We start from the raw sequence: 11,320 nt of genomic DNA on the forward strand, positions 1-11,320 counted from the left end.
TATATAATAAACCATGAATGGATTTTTATTTTTTTGATCCTTTTAAGTATGGATTGACATGGATACCAAACAAATAACAACACATAATATACAAACATATTGATATATTGATATTGATAAATTGAGGAAGTATTTTGTACTAATGACTAATTTTTTATCTGTTTTTGCACCATAAATTATATTTAAAAATTGATATTTGATTATCATTAATATATTTTTTGAAAACATGCATTTAATTTTTTATTTTATTTTTATAATTTTATATTTTTATTTAATTATGACCGGATGAACCGGATAAATCAGTGATCCATCGGTTGAACCAGTGACCCAGTCGCATGACCAGGTCAATTACCGGTTCGGTTTTAATAACTATGAGCGAAAGGGTTCAGCAACACCGACATGGACATTCGGTAAAACTAAACCATTTCAAGCGCTTCCATATGCACACCGCATTTTAGGGCTATTTCAATGTAGTATAGTTCTAAAAAAGCGGTTCATTCACCCCGAATTCCATCCTACTATGATATAGTCAAACTATCCCTAGTTCATTTTAATAATTAAGGTAGAAGGCCTTTACCGAGCCTCCAATCTTCGACCCATTCAAGCTCAAGCCAAACGACCATAAGCTCATTCTCCATTATCGACACAAAAACAAACCCTACGAAGGGCGTGCACATGATAATTTTCATTAAAAAAAGGATTATATGATTTAAAACACGCTGCTTTCACCAGGTGCATGAAGGCAAGAGCCAAGCTCAAACCCGTACCAGACAGTACAACCAATGCCCAAGCTGACTAAAATTAAGAAACATCCATACTTTCCCTCATAATGAGTCATTACCTCCACCAAGATTTATCGTGGACCATACCATGCAAACCGGACCGATATTGCTAAAAGAAAACAACGATTGAACATAAAAATTATTATAGGATAAACCAAGAGAATTACATAAAAAAGGCATTTAAAATATATTCTTTTTCAATATATTTTTATAATGTATCTTATATTATATAATTTATTTTTATATCTATAATTTTTAATATTATATATATTATTTTTCTCATAAAAATATTTCTGAATCTATTAAAACTCTATACTTTATAGATAAATCTTTTGTTTTAATTTTGTACAAGGAAACCCTTATCCCTAGAGGCGGAGCTTTAAACAAAATTTTGGGGGCAAAAATTTAACATAAAATTTAATAATAATATTTATATCAAAATAAAATTTATAAATATAATTATTTTTTAAGCTTGTTACTAATAAGATAATAAATAAATAATTCTACAGATAAAAAATATAAAATAGTTTATAATGGCACTCTTCGAGTCTTTAGTGACTTGAAATCTTCAATAATTAAATCAAAACTAAACTTTTCAGCAATTTCTTTTTCAATGTAAATAACCAAACTATCCGCGAGAAAGTCGTCCTCCATCTTGTTTCTTAACATTGTCTTCATTATTTTCATTGCTGAAAATGATCGTTCTGTAGTAGCTGTAGAAACTGAAAGAGTTAATATCAGACGAATCAATCTATCAATCAAGTAATATACTTTTGACTTTTTTGTTTCTGCTAAACATCTACACATTTCATGAATAGTTGACAAATTCTTCATTTCTGGATGCTGACGAGCATCAAGAATAAAATGCTAAAGTTGAAAAGGCAAATTAATCAACAAGAGTAGAAATCTTAGCAATGTCAAACTTTTTATAAGCATCCTTAGGTATGAAAGTAGAGCTCAGACTTAGTAGATCCATTGCTTGATCATTAAATCTGTTATTTAACTCTTGTAATTGCTTATCAATTGTGACTAAAAATATCTCCACTCTAAAATAATGTTCAACTGTAATATGATCTTTTTGGTGACGCGAGCGTCCTTGCCTTGCAACATAAGAAGCAGTTAAATCAGAAATTAGAATATCATGTTGCTCACAAAATGATTTCACATTTTTTAATAATTCCTCCCATCTGTCATCTCTCATGCTTTGGATAAGTGCTTTTGTAGAATGAACTAGTTGCACAACATTAACTATGTCTTGAGATTGCTTTTGTAAAGCTTGATAAAGAATATCAATTATTCCCATAAAATCTTTCATCAAATGCAAGATCAATACAAACTCAAATGAGGTCAGGGTATTATAAGCACTATCTGCATCACCACACTGAGAATAAGTTAATCCATCAACAATAATCTTTTGTCAAATAGTCAACGTTGCACCATATATATTTATCAAACTGCAAACAGAAGAGAAATGAGAATTCCATCGAGTATCACCTGCTCGTTTCAAAATACCAATTTGATTTGCCCCTTTGCCAGTTTCAAGTTCATCAATCTCTAATAAAAAGATAATTTTATCTGTCTTGGCAGCATGTAACTCATCATGTCGCTTACTAGAAGAACAAATGATATTGATGATGAAAGTCAATTTTGAAAAAACTGATGCACAGAAATAACTTCTCTTAATGCAGCAACTAATGCAAGTTGTAATCGATGAGCAAAACAGTAGATATAGAAAGCATAAGGAAAATCTTTTAAGAATAATATTTGTAACCCATTCCATTCCTCTCTCATGTTGCTAGCGCCATCATATCCTTGACCACGAATATTAGAGACATCAAGACTATGTTGAGAAAAAATACCGCACAATTCTTGTTTCAGAGTTAATGATGTAGCATCTTTGATATGTACAAGATCAAGAAAACGGTCTTGAATAAAACCATGTATATTAACAAATCTCAAAACAAGTACCATTTGTTCTCTTTTAGATTCATCACGAGTTTCATCTACTACAATGCAAAACTTGAAATCTCCAATTTCCTCACAAATATGCTTTCTCACCTTATTTGAGAGAATATGCAAAATTTCTTTTTGAATTTGATGTGAAGTATATTTAGCATTATATGTAGTATTTTCTAACACAATTTTTGCAACTTCATCATTGTAAGATGCTATGAGTTTTATCATTTCAAGAAAATTACCTCGATTTTTTTTTATTCTGGAGTCTTATCATGGCCTCTGAAAGCACAAGGTTGAAATGTAAGCCAACAAGTTGCATCAATGGAGGATTTTTGACGCAATCGATTCTTTTGAATTTCTTCAGAAATATGATCCTCAATTACATTTTGGATGTAACTTGCCTGATTCAGTAAATCTAGACATGCTCCAACTGTATTATTGTGTAGTGAGTAAGGATCTACAATATGTTTAAATGAAAGCACAAGGTTGAAATGTAAGCCAACAAGTTGCATCAATAAAGGATTTTAGATGCAATCAATTCTTTTGAATTTCTTCAGAAGTATGATCCTCAATTACATTTTGGATGTGACTTGCCTGATTCAGTAAATCTAGACATGCTTCAACTGTATTATTGTGTAGTGAGTAAGGATCTACAATATGTTTAAAAAAAGCACAATACTTTCCATCATTAACCTTTTTCCAATTTCTAAATCCTTTACTAATAAAAATATCTGACCCATTACGGTGGTTTTTCGCTAACCAAATAATAAAATAAACAATATGCAGCATCTTCAGAAGGTGGATACTCTAACCATGAAGGAAAAATACCAAACCAAGCATATTGAAATCGTCTTGGATGCTTCGTACTAGATAGAGAATAATTGTCAAGATGCTTTTGATATGGATCCCATTTAAGATAAGTTCGTCTAACCTCATTTCTTTGGTTTGGATGATATTGCCAAATTTGGAGCCGTTTTTCAGGGTCTCGTTCCAAATAATTAAGGTCAAACTCATCGGATGCAACTCTTTGAAGCTTTGAAAGTTGTATCTCACTTTCTTCGTGATTCATTAAAAGTAGAAGAACTATCTACAGGTCAGATATTGTAGAAGTTATATGTTCTCCTTCTTGAATATTAGCCTTCCTCTTAAAAAATGCATCAATTCTTTGATTTTGTATCATTATTTTGTATAAAAATTTGAATATATATATTGTAAAATATGTAAAAAAAAAGTTAGAAAGATAAATATTAAAATTTATAATATTTATTGAATTTTTTATTAATTTATACAAATACAATAATATCAATACTTATTGAATATTCTAATATTTTTTTATCATATAAAAAATTAAATTAAATAAATAATAAAAAATATAAAATAATATTAAATTAAATAAATAAAAAAATCTAATTTTTTATATTTGAATTCAAAGACAGAGAGAGTGTTGCTTGTTGAATAGAGAGATGCAAATAGAGAAGCAAAGCAGCCTGTTTTTATAATGATTTTTATCTTTTGTTTGGTTAGATGATTTTTTTATTTTTATTTTTTTTTATTAGATAAATTTTTTTATTTGATTTGATTGTTAGATGATTTTTTTTTATTCTTATAATTTTTGTTAGATAATTTTTTTTATTTAATTTAATTTTATCTTTTAATTTTGATTTGTTGTGAAGTTAACAAAGACCCACCAAGTTCAGTCTAAATTCAACATGTTTTTAATATTTAAAAATAATAATTTTTATCTTTTATTTTGTTAAATAATCTTTTTTATTTTTATCTTTTTTTGTTAGATAACTTTTTTAATTTGATTTAATTATTAAATAAACTTTTTTTAATTTTAATTTTTTTTGTTAGATAACTTTTTTTATTTGATTTGATTTTATCTTTTAATTTTAATGTATTGTGAAATCAATAAAGACTTATTTAATTTAGTCTAAATTCAACATATTTTTAATATTTAAAACTATAAATTATTATATAATAAAAACAAAAAATAAAGATTAAACTTAAATATTTTAAATCATTATAAAATATTTAAATCAATTAAATTATTATTTATTTTTTAAAAAATACTACTAATTATTTTATAAAAAATTTGGAGGGAATAGTTGCATTACCTCGCTTAAGCTCTGCCACTGCTTATCCCACTTTGTAGGCACACGATTCGGTGGTTCAGGAATCTTTGGACCACTTAGTGGTTCAAGTAGAAAACATGTTTTTAGAGTTTTTTTTATCAATTGCTACGTAGTCTTTGAACTAATTTTAATTACAAATCAACCCCATATATTTTATTTAATTATAAAAATAGTTTTTTATTTTATAAATTATTATTTTATCAATTATCTATTATATTTATTAACAATCAAATACAAAAATAACAACCAATTATATCCTCCATTCATCCTAATAATTCCAATTGATTAAAAAATTAACTTTGATCTCGTTACGTTCGTCCATGGCTTCCAAATCGTGTTTTCTTGAAATTCAATCGATTGGTGTAAGGTAGAATGGTAAAAAGCTTATACCAATTGATTGTTTATACTTTCTAATCGAATGAATGCCTCAAAACAATCGATTGTTGTTGTTACTCAATCGATTGAATTCACGAAAACAACATGGATTTGCCAAATACAATCGATTGAAAAAGTGATGACATTGAAGTTTTAGCCAAATTCAATCGATTGATAATGTAATCCAATCGATTGGAAGGTAATGAAGTTGAATGTTTTGCCAATTTCAATCGATTGATAATGGTACATAAAATTAATTTATAGATTGGTAATTTATAAAATTAATTTTGCCGATCAATAGTACCTTTTGCTTTTATTCAAATAAGGTAGAGTAAAAAATAAAAAAAGTATATGATATTGATAAGGTAGCAGCGTATCAAGTAGTAAGTATGCTTAATTTATTTATTTGTGTTATGCACAAATTTAGTTTCGTTAAAATATTAGTAACCAGTGCTCTCATTTTTGTAAATATGTTTTGGGATAAGTGTTTGCAATTAGTTAAATGTTAGAATATATTGAGTAAATTCTTTTAATATATTTAGAGTTAATATAAAACTGAGGGTAAAAAATGCATTTAAGTCAAGGAGAGAAGTTTATTACGCATATAAGCCAAACAAGAATCTGATACAAGAATTCATCAAAGCACACTTTAATGTAATTCGAAACAACTTTTTTCGAATTACATTCCTTAATAATTCGAATCAATACAGCTTCAATTATTCCCAACCATTGCATACAAGTAATTCGAATCAACTTAGAACGAATTATAAAAGCATAATTCGAATTGTATCAATTCGAATTAGTAGGAACACGTGAGTAGGAGGAAGTTCGAATCAAATTGATTCGAATTACTCACATTTCGAATCAAATGGTAATTCGAATTACACATTGTACAATAAGATACTAGAAAAAATACTATATAATATAAAAAAAATATACTAAAAGAAGTATAAAACAAGATTATATTAATTAATTTTAGTATAAAATTATTAAATATAAATTAATTTTAACTCCTATTAGTACATTGAATTAAAAATAACATATAAAAATGTACTTGTATTTATTAAATTTTAATAACATATAAAAATTTTTAATGACTTTTTAAATATTTTTTTTATAATAGGAGTACATTTTCATATACTTTAAATACTTTATATAAAAATGTACTTGTATTTATCATACAAAAATAAAGTGTTGTGCCAATATAATAACATTATAATATTTTAAATCAATTTTTCTAGGATTTTAGATTAAAAGCAGCACATAAAAAAGCATTATTGGTATTTTAAAACTAACTTAATTAAAGATAGAACTGTATTTTTTAGGATTTTATGTACATAATTAGGCTAATTTTTTTTTAATATTGATCAAAGATGTGTGTTACACTATGTTATTTGGTTTCAGGTAAGTTTTACTCTACTATAATTTTTTTTTTTTACTTTTCAGAAGACACAAATCTAAAAAATTTTATAAATTAATTTAAAAGAAAATATCATTGACGTTTTATAAATTTTATGTACCATTACCAATCGATTGAAATTGGCAAAACATTCAACTTCATCACCTTCCTATCGATTGGATTACAGGCTAAAATTCAATGTCATCACTTTCCAATCGATTGTATTTGACAAATCCATGTTGTTTTCGTGAATTCAATCGATTGAGTAACAACAACAATCTATTGTTTTGAGGCATTCATTCGATTGGAAAGTATAAACAATCGATTGGTATAAGCTTTTTACCATTCTACCTTACAACTTTCAATCGATTGTTTTGTGATATAGTGTAAATCAATCGATTGAGTTATCATTCAATCGATTGTTTTGAAAAACCAATCGATTGAATTTCAAGGAAACACGATTTGGAAGCCATGGACGAACGTAACGAGATCAAAGTTAATTTTTTAATCAATTGGAATTATTAGGATGAATGGAGGATATAATTGGTTGTTATTTTTGTATTTGATTGTTAATAAATATAATAGATAATTGATAAAATAATAATTTATAAAATAAAAAATTATTTTTATAATTAAATAAAATATATGGGGTTGATTTGTAATTAAAATTAATTCAAAGACTACGTAACAATTGATAAAAAAACTCTAAAAACATGTTTTCTACTTGAACCACTAAGTGGTCCAAAGGTTCCTGGACCACCGAATCCTGTGCCGAGAGACATCGTCATCTAGCTTTTTGGTATACGCCAGTTTAATCAAGTCCAGCATTTTTATCTCCTTATAAATTGGAGGATTCTCTTCTATCACCAACTCTTTTATTAGTCCATACATTCTTGGACATTCATCCTGAACATGTTTTCTCAGAGAGCATGAAGTCGAAACTTGTGGACCTACTTTCTGAGCAAGAACTCTCTGCTTGGCGCTCATAAACTTGTCATTTGTGATTAACTGTAGTAAGTGCTAAGACATTAATAAGTCAATTGAACAACTTAAATGTTTGTTTAATTTTGTGGAAAATTATATACAGGGATATATGGTAACTTAGTAATACACAATTAGATATACCATATAAATAACTACCAAAAACATTGATGAATTTATAATCACCTGCATCATATCACCAACATTAATGATGAAAGCACCAGGAATAGGTGCGACATCAATCCACTGGTTTTCATAAAAGACTTGAAGTCTACCAATTTGGTCTTATAGAAGAACGGTTACAACACCCACATCTGTATGAGCACTTAACCCCCAAGTAAGTTCAGGCTCAGGGCAAGGAGGGTAATAATGTCCAAAGATGAAAATCCCTTCAGCACAATCTATGTCCTTAAGGTAACTGCTTTCTAGGCCTAATGCCTCCCAAAGCAATTCTAATTTCTAACGGAGTCAGTGCCAGTTTCTTGACATGATCTAAGTACTTAATTGTTACATCTCTGCAAACATATCAAATTAAATTATCTAACAGTTTTTAATTATCAACTTTATACGATGACAAAATACATGTGAGTCTCTACCAAATCAACAACTAGGCTAGAGTTCTAGTCTTTCTCCATATACCTGCAAATGGAAGGGAGTTGGTGACGGTCAAGGGGCCCTGGTGCCAATAGACAAGAGAGGGTGTCCCTTCAATTAACCTCTGAAGCTTTATAAAAATTGAAGTTGGTGTTGTAGAACACTCTCCTTGTAATATGACGTGAATAAAATTATTTCTTCACCTCAGCATCTTGCTCATGAAATCTACGCACGCCATCAAGCATTTCATCCAAAACACACGGTGGAATGTCACGGTTGACCACTTGAAAGAAACCCCATTTTTCACCCGCATCTTTGACTTTCTGAATGATCTCATGGCGTGAATTACCTTCTTCGTGTAGTGATTCCAAATCAATAACGGGAATACTAACATTGGTAGCAGAGGAAGAAGAAGAAATGTTGACTTTATGGCCGTCATGAACGAATATCTTTGGTAACTTAGTCAAACCAGCATCAACAAGACCCTTCACACCTGCTTTTGTTTCATCAAGAAGCTTTAATTCCTTGTTCCTATCATAACTTCCATCTTCATGATCTGCTTCCATCATGTTTCCTCTGTTTTCAATAAAATTTCTTTATTCAATTAAGAACTTAATTCATAGTATTTAAAACCTTGCATGTAATGTTTACACTATCCAGCCCCATCTTTTCTAGTGCTATCAAAATTCTAACAACAAATCAGTATACAACTAAACAAAAAATTTTAAAAATATATTAAAGAAATAATAAAACCGATGATAGTGGGAATAAATTAAATGGATGGATGAAGCATGAATTTAAAGGATAAGCTAGTTCAAATTGGTGGGATGGATGAATCCGCAAGAGTTGTCAAGTTAGCAACCGAGGATGGATCCATTGCTCATGTATCATGTTACCAGATCTAGTTTGAATCAAATATTACCGAGTTGCAGTTGCAGCAGATGTGAGAGGGTGAGGAGACCGGGTTGCAGATATGAGACTCAGAAGAGAATGAATCCCCGATTTTTTTTTTTTTAATTGGGTTATACTGAATGCATGGATTAGTTATAAAATGGATGGATTTAGGGCGTTTAGGAACTTCAAAAATATTTTTTTTGAACTTTTGACTTATGAAAATAGTAGTATTAATGTCTGATACAAGTTGTTTTCTAAAAAGTTATTTAAGAGTTTATAAAAAAGTTAAAAAAATGTCTTTTCTCATAATACTACTATTTTTTATCACATTTCTATAAAATAAATACTTTTAAAATTAAAAATTTAAATAAAAAATAATTTATTTATAAGTTACTTTAATATAATCATTTATTGTTTAAGTTATTTTTTTAGAAAAAGAATTTAATTAAACTGTTTACCTAAACTGAACTTTAATGGTAGTGGTAGACCGGTGGCAGTGTGGTTATTGTTACAGTGTCAATGGTGGCTAAAATGGTAGTGAGGGAAGACCGTGACAGTTTGAGTCTTTGAGATATGGGAAAATAAAAATGAAGATGGTGTCTGACGCTAAAGATAATGAGTAAAGGTAATTTAAAAATTTTAGTTAATATTATTTAGAAATCAACAAAAATTCAAAAATATAAAAATGGCGTATTTTTGTCTTATAAAACTTATTTTTTAGGAATATAATACTAAATTTTTTTATAAATAATTTTGTTAATATTTTGAATATTTGTATATGAAAATATTTTTTTTAAAAGTAATATATAATGGTTAATGTGTGAAATCAAATGATATGAAGTATTATGTAATGCATATCACATCAATTTCGTTTTTTTATGAATAGTTTAATATGATTATTAAGTTTTTTTTATAAAAAAATTGTCTTACTATATTTTTATTAATTCTATTAATTAAAAGATTATTCTATTCTTACATGCTTTATGTTATAGATCAATCAATTTATTGATATTCAATGATATTAAGTGGAATTATTACAAAAATATTTAAAGTAAAGTGACAAATAATGAAATAAATTCATGAAAATTTACGCTTTGAACAAAATAATTTTTAAAGAGAAAAAAAAAAGTAATAAATAGAGCCTTAGCCCTTAAGGATGACTAACATCAAACACGTTCGATTTTTCTGTTAAGTGTTAATACAAAACAAAACGACATTAGCCACGTGTACCGTTGTTAACAGTGATATGTCCATTGGTGCTAGTTGGGAATGAAAACGTTGTTGTTTCGAGCAATTCTACTCCACGCTTTTAAGTTTGGAAAATTTTTCTTAATCCTCTCCACAGTCTTTTTATTTACCCACAAATCCTAACAGACCATGAAAGCTTTCCTCCAAAATTAGGGACTTTTGTGACGACCTTGCAACGTTGTAGTTTAGAAGAAATAAGACAATGTGCGCTGTTATCATATTCATCCTCTAGATAAAATTTTTTTAATAATTTTGTGTTTGAAAAATTGTGGTTTCTTTTCGTGTGGTCCCAATGGCGTGAAGAAACTGAATATGAGACTCAAGTAGAATATCTAATCTAATACTAAACTATTAATAGAAGGTTGTCAGGTAGTGAAAATCCAACGTGTCTTACAGGAGAGAGCTTGAGAGTTGGATTCATTATGGTGCTCTTTATGCGATGTATCATCTATGGTCTCTCATTTACTCATTTCTTCTGCATCAATGTTTGGGATTTTGGGTTATGTATCAAGTAATATTAGCTTCAATGTCTTTAATGTCTTCTAATAACTCTCCCTTCAACTTCTCCGATCTCTTTATTGTCCTTCTGTTTTTTCATTCATTCTTTGCTACATACATTTATTTCCTCTCTTTCTCTTCAACTCCTTCCTTTAATATCAAGTAAGATAAGAAGAACGAAAAATTTTAAATTTAAATTTTGAATAGAAAAAACAAGCATATTTATAACCCCTTCTTCCATTATTCACTATATTCTTCTGGTTGCTTCGCCCATTTTTTTTTTATAATCTGTCATCGTGATCACGGTGGTGACGGTGGAGAGCATGGTTACAGTTGCGAATGCTACAACTGCAGTGGGATGGGTCACATGGCTTGGGATTGTAACCAAGGAAGCATGTATGGCAGGGATGGTAAATGCAAATCTGCTACAACTATGGGGATTCTGGATAATTTGCAAT

The 11,320-nt window shown here is 28.6% G+C and overlaps 2 pseudogenes across 1 annotated transcript; both read right to left on the reverse strand.

Moving 5' to 3' along the window:
* Window positions 1-1,310: 1,310 nt before the first annotated feature.
* LOC107615227 (uncharacterized) lies at window positions 1,311-3,909 on the reverse strand (annotated as a pseudogene).
* Window positions 3,910-7,303: 3,394 nt separating this feature from the next.
* Window positions 7,304-9,252, reverse strand: LOC107619725 (deacetoxyvindoline 4-hydroxylase-like; annotated as a pseudogene). Its single transcript, XR_015900129.1, has 4 exons — window positions 9,145-9,252; window positions 8,268-8,798; window positions 7,815-8,143; window positions 7,304-7,655 (listed from the first exon to the last, which is right to left on the reverse strand). The product of XR_015900129.1 is annotated as a deacetoxyvindoline 4-hydroxylase-like (transcript).
* Between the last annotated feature and the right edge of the window lie 2,068 nt (window positions 9,253-11,320).

The sequence above is a fragment of the Arachis ipaensis genome, chromosome B9 (assembly GCF_059453495.1).
Source record: "Arachis ipaensis isolate K30076 ecotype BB chromosome B9, ASM5945349v1, whole genome shotgun sequence".
NCBI lineage: Eukaryota > Viridiplantae > Streptophyta > Magnoliopsida > Fabales > Fabaceae > Arachis > Arachis ipaensis.